This window comes from Hemibagrus wyckioides, linkage group LG18 (genome assembly GCF_019097595.1).
Source record: "Hemibagrus wyckioides isolate EC202008001 linkage group LG18, SWU_Hwy_1.0, whole genome shotgun sequence".
NCBI lineage: Eukaryota > Metazoa > Chordata > Actinopteri > Siluriformes > Bagridae > Hemibagrus > Hemibagrus wyckioides.
This window is the reverse complement of record NC_080727.1, coordinates 4485001-4492500: the sequence shown is the minus strand read 5'-3', so window position 1 is coordinate 4492500 and position 7500 is coordinate 4485001. Positions and strand designations below refer to the sequence as shown.

Here is a 7500-nt window from a genome sequence, read left to right as displayed (position 1 = left end):
AGACTTCCATGTTAAAGACTTCTCACATTTCTGTAATGTCACTCGGCACTCTCTCTACTGCCTCATCTTCTACTGATACTGTATGATGAAGAGTATGGACACTATTACAGAAGAGGAAGCTGCAAATGCCACACACACACCAATGCAGACATTTACACTGTCAGACATGCATCATGAATCAGAGTGTGTGTGTGTGTGTGTGTAAGAGAGATAAATGAAAAGAAACAGAGACAGACAGAGAGAGAGAGAGAGAGAGAGAGAGGAAAGAGAGAGGGAAAAAGAGAGGGAGAGTGAGAGAGAGAGGGAAAGAGGGAAAGAGAGAAAGAGAGAGAGAGAGAGAGAGAGAGAGAGAGAGAGAGAGAGAGAGAGAAAGAGAGAGAGAGAGAGAGTAAAGGTCCAGCTGTGAGAGTGAGCCAAGGTGTGTGAATCCCAGTAGAGGAATCCAGACGACCCAGCCCATGAATTAAAGCATGAATAAACGTCTGGTTTCTGTCCCAATCAAACCAGCATGTGCTGATAGGATACTGGAAAACAAAGTAAGGGACGTAGACTGTGTGTGTGTGTGTGTGTGTGTGTGAGTGTATGTGTGTGTGTGTGTGAGTGTATGTGTGTGAGTGAGGGGGGTGTACTGTATGTGCTTGTGTTTCTGTGTGCCTGTGTGTGTGTGTGTAGGTTATGTACTATGTATATGTGTGTGTGGGGGGGTGCACTCTGTGTGCGTGTGTGTGTGTGTGTATGTGTGTGTGTGTGTGTGCTATACATCTACACATATAAATAACTACAGCGCTACTCTCTTCATTTGCTAATTAAAGAGGTTTATAATGACTGCTCTGGCGGATGAATAAATAATTGCGCTATTGCTTTGGGCTGCCAGTCAAATCAAATCCTCCTCACATCCTAGCACAGGGTTCGCAATAAAGCATGCGTGGAGGAGTTGACATGCGGCGGAGCTTTAAGGTGTCTGTTCGAACCTGATCCCTGGTGTTTACATGCACAGAACAGAAGAGTTAAAGGGTTTAATCCTCCAGGATTTCACTACAGAACTGAACACAGAATCAAGTTCACTGTGAGATTCAGAGGAGCTCGTCATTTACAAAGTTATACACTATTAAACTCCTCACACTAATCTAACACCCAGATTACCCCTCCTCCACCCTGTAGAGTTCATCCTGCTGCTAATCTCTACTCTAATCCCAGTCTGTAAACATGATGGAGAACTGTGGAGATATTCAGTCAGGCTTTAGGTCTTGTGTAAAGTCCTAGTCCTCTTGTGTTGTGGCTGTGACACCAAATTTCCCCTTGGGTATTAATAAAATACTCTATTCAACTCTACCTAAACTTTATACTACTCTACTTTACACTCTACTCAGCTTTACACGACTCTACACTACACTACACTACTCTACACTCTACTCAGCTTTACACGACTCTACACTACACTACACTACACTCTACTCAGCTTTACACGACTCTACACTACACTACACTACACTCTACTCAGCTTTACACGACTCTACACTACACTACACTACACTACTCCACACTCTACTCAGCTTTACACGACTCTACACTACACTACACTACTCTACACTCTACTCAGCTTTACACGACTCTACACTACACTACACTACACTCTACTCAGGTTTACACGACTCTACACTACACTACACTACACTCTACTCAGGTTTACACGACTCTACACTACACTACACTACTCTACACTCTACTCAGCTTTACACGACTCTACACTACACTACACTACTCTACACTCTACTCAGCTTTACACGACTCTACACTACACTACACTACTCCACACTCTACTCAGCTTTACACGACTCTACACTACACTACTCTACACTCTACTCAGCTTTACACGACTCTACACTACACTACACTACTCTACACTCTACTCAGCTTTACACGACTCTACACTACACTACACTACACTCTACTCAGCTTTACACGACTCTACACTACACTACACTACTCTACACTCTACTCAGCTTTACACGACTCTACACTACACTACTCTACACTCTACTCAGCTTTACACGACTCTACACTACACTACACTACTCTACACTCTACTCAGCTTTACACGACTCTACACTACACTACACTACACTACACTACTCTACACTCTACTCAGCTTTACACGACTCTACACTACACTACTCTACACTCTACTCAGCTTTACACGACTCTACACTACACTACACTACTCTACACTCTACTCAGCTTTACACGACTCTACACTACACTACACTACACTACACTACTCTACACTCTACTCAGCTTTACACGACTCTACACTACACTACACTACACTACTCTACACTCTACTCAGCTTTACACGACTCTACACTACACTACACTACACTACACTACTCTACACTCTACTCAGCTTTACACGACTCTACACTACACTACTCTACACTCTACTCAGCTTTACACGACTCTACACTACACTACTCTACACTCTACTCAGCTTTACACGACTCTACACTACACTACACTACACTACTCTACACTCTACTCAGCTTTACACGACTCTACACTACACTACACTACTCTACACTCTACTCAGCTTTACACGACTCTACACTACACTACACTACTCTACACTCTACTCAGCTTTACACGACTCTACACTACACTACACTACTCTACACTCTACTCAGCTTTACACGACTCTACACTACACTACACTACTCTACACTCTACTCAGCTTTACACGACTCTACACTACACTACACTACTCTACACTCTACTCAGCTTTACACGACTCTACACTACACTACACTACTCCACACTCTACTCAGCTTTACACGACTCTACACTACACTACACTACACTACACTACTCTACACTCTACTCAGCTTTACACGACTCTACACTACACTACACTACACTACACTCTACTCAGCTTTACACGACTCTACACTACACTACTCTACACTCTACTCAGCTTTACACGACTCTACACTACACTACACTACACTACACTCTACTCAGCTTTACACGACTCTACACTACACTACTCTACACTCTACTCAGCTTTACACGACTCTACACTACACTACTCTACTCTACACTCTACTCAGCTTTACACAACTCTACATTACACTACTCTACACTCTACTCAGCTTTACACGACTCTACACTACACTACACTACACTACTCTACACTCTACTCAGCTTTACACGACTCTACACTACACTACACTACACTACTCTACACTCTACTCAGCTTTACACGACTCTACACTACACTACTCTACACTCTACTCAGCTTTACACGACTCTACACTACACTACACTACACTACACTACTCCACACTCTACTCAGCTTTACACGACTCTACACTACACTACTCTACACTCTACTCAGCTTTACACGACTCTACACTACACTACACTACACTACACTACTCTACACTCTACTCAGCTTTACACGACTCTACACTACACTACACTACACTACTCTACACTCTACTCAGCTTTACACGACTCTACACTACACTACACTACACTACTCTACACTCTACTCAGCTTTACACGACTCTACACTACACTACACTACTCTACTCTACACTCTACTCAGCTTTACACGACTCTACACTACACTACTCTACACTCTACTCAGCTTTACACGACTCTACACTACACTACACTACACTACTCTACACTCTACTCAGCTTTACACGACTCTACACTACACTACACTACTCTACACTCTACTCAGCTTTACACGACTCTACACTACACTACACTACTCCACACTCTACTCAGCTTTACACGACTCTACACTACACTACACTACTCTACACTCTACTCAGCTTTACACGACTCTACACTACACTACACTACTCTACACTCTACTCAGCTTTACACGACTCTACACTACACTACACTACTCTACACTCTACTCAGCTTTACACGACTCTACACTACACTACACTACTCCACACTCTACTCAGCTTTACACGACTCTACACTACACTACACTACTCTACACTCTACTCAGCTTTACACGACTCTACACTACACTACACTACACTACTCCACACTCTACTCAGCTTTACACGACTCTACACTACACTACACTACTCCACACTCTACTCAGCTTTACACGACTCTACACTACACTACACTACACTCTACTCAGCTTTACACGACTCTACACTACACTACACTACTCCACACTCTACTCAGCTTTACACGACTCTACACTACACTACACTACTCTACACTCTACTCAGCTTTACACGACTCTACACTACACTACACTACTCCACACTCTACTCAGCTTTACACGACTCTACACTACACTACTCCACACTCTACTCAGCTTTACATGACTCTACACTACACTACTCTACACTCTACTCAGCTTTACACGACTCTACATTACACTACTCTACACTCTACTCAGCTTTACACGACTCTACACTACACTACTCTACACTCTACTCAGCTTTACACGACTCTACATTACACTACTCCACACTCTACTCAGCTTTACACGACTCTACACTACTCTACTCTACACTCTACTCAGCTTTACACGACTCTACACTACACTACTCTACTCCACACTCTACTCAGCTTTACACGACTCTACACTACACTACTCTACTCCACACTCTACTCAGCTTTACACGACTCTACACTACACTACACTACTCTACACTCTACTCAGCTTTACACGACTCTACACTACACTACTCTACTCCACACTCTACTCAGCTTTACACGACTCTACACTACACTACACTACTCTACACTCTACTCAGCTTTACACGACTCTACACTACACTACACTACTCCACACTCTACTCAGCTTTACACGACTCTACACTACACTACACTACTCCACACTCTACTCAGCTTTACATGACTCTACACTACACTACTCTACACTCTACTCAGCTTTACACGACTCTATATTACACTACTCTACTCTACACTCTACTCAGCTTTACACAACTCTACTTTACACTCTACTCAGCTTTACATGACTCTACATTACACTACTCCACACTCTACTCAGCTTTACACAACTCTACTTTACACTCTACTCAGCTTTACATGACTCTACATTACACTACTCTACAGTCTACTCAGCTTTACACAACTCTACTTTACACTCTACTCAGCTTTACACGACTCTACATGACACTACTTTACACATTACTCTACACTCTACTCAGCTTTACACTACTCTACACTACATTACTCTACACTCTACTCAACTTTACATGACTCTACACTACATTACTCTACACTCTACTCAGCTTTACACTACTCTATTTTACACTACTCTACTTTACACTACTCTACTTTACACTCTACTCAGCTTTACACTACTCTACACTACTCTACTTTACACTACTCTACACTCTACTCAGCTTTACACTACTGTACACTACTCTACACTACTCTACACTCTACTCAGCTTTACACTACTCTACACTACTCTACTTTACACTACTCTACACTCTACTCAGCTTTACACTACTCTACATTACACTACTCTACACTCTACTCAGCTTTACACTACACTCTACTCAGCTTTACACTACTTTACTAAACTCAGCTTCATACTACTTTAGTCTACTTTTTGCTACTCTACTTAGCTTTACATTCCCCTACTCTACACTCAGCTTTACACTACTGTACTTTACACTCTACTCTACATTATACTCAGCTTTACACAACTCTACTTTACACTATTCTACTCAACTAACCTTTATACTACTTTACATTATACTCTCTTACACTACTTTATATTACTCTACTCAACTCAAATCATTTCTCTGCTTAACTCTACACTAGTCTACTTAACTCAACCCTATCTACTATACACTACTCTATTCTATCCAGCTCAACTCTATACACATCTATTCAACTCTACATGCATGAATTTGTCCTGAGAATTTGTATTGCAAATAATATTCCAATGCTCTTTTTCTCTTTGTGTTTATTGACTGAAATATTTCAGTGTTTTCCTAACACACACAGTAAACTATGATAAATATATCCTGGAATAAATCTATACTTAATCTAATGTCAGCCAAGACAAACAAACACTGAGTTTAATTCATATGAACAAACTGTAAACCTTCCCTCCTGCAGAAAGTGAAAGCACATCTGACCTGCATCTAAAGAAGACAGCAGTAAAGCATCAGGTCTAGTTATTTATTGTGACAGTTCTCTGATGATTCATCGTGGAGACATCCAGCAGAAGATTACTTGGAAAGCAAATCTAATCTCTTATCTTTTTAGTGTGATGTGATGTTTGTTAAGGAGCGCGTCACTGTGGCATGATTTGTCATCATCGTCTCTTACTCATTGTTTTGCTTACAACAACCAGCCACCATCTGATCCACAGACACCTGGGCATACAGTAATGTAGCAAACACACACACACACAAACACAGAGACACATACATACACACACACACACACACACACACACAGACACACAGACACACACACACACACACACACCTGCACTAAAAAAAACCTGGCTATTCCGTCATGTACCACACACACACACACCTACACCCACACACTCATATCTGGTCTAAAAAAAAACCCTGGGAATTCAGTCATGTACCATACACACAGCCACTCATATATATATATATATATATACACACCTACATACACTCAAATGCATACACACATGCACACACACACACACACACCCCCCACATGCCACACACACACACACAAAACATCTGCTCTAAAAAATAACCTGGGCATTCAGTCATGTACCACACACACAATCACTCAGATATATACACCTACATACACTCAAATGCATACACACAAACACACACACACACACACACACACTCCACAAACACACAAAACATATGCTCTAAAAAAACAAAAAAAATGGACATACAGTACTGTAGCACATGCACACACACACACACACACACAATCAAATGCATACACACACATATACACATAAAATCAAATGCATACACACACATACACACAAAATCAAATGCATACACACACATACACACAAAATCAAATGCATACACACACACACACAAAATCAAATGCATACACACACATACACACAAAATCAAATGCATACACACACATACACACAAAATCAAATGCATACACACACATACACACAAAATCAAATGCATACACACACATACACACAAAATCAAATGCATACACACACATACACACAAAATCAAATGCATACACATACACATAAACACCTGCTCTAAAAAAAAACTAGATATTCAGTCATGTACCACAGACACACACACACACACACAGATATACATACACATGTGTACACGCTCACACCACACACACACACACTCAAATGCATATACAGACACAATCAAATGCACACATACACACAAACACACACACACATACACTGACATACATACAAATGTCCACACACACACACCACACATGCACACACACACACACACAGGGCTCTCAGATGAGCTGTCT

At 41.3% G+C, this 7500-nt stretch overlaps 1 protein-coding gene across 8 annotated transcripts in view; it reads right to left on the bottom strand.

Moving 5' to 3' along the window:
• vav2 (vav 2 guanine nucleotide exchange factor) overlaps positions 1 to 7500 on the bottom strand; it is a 187777-nt gene that overhangs the window by 50332 nt on the left and 129945 nt on the right. The gene's annotated exons all lie outside the window — the stretch shown is intronic.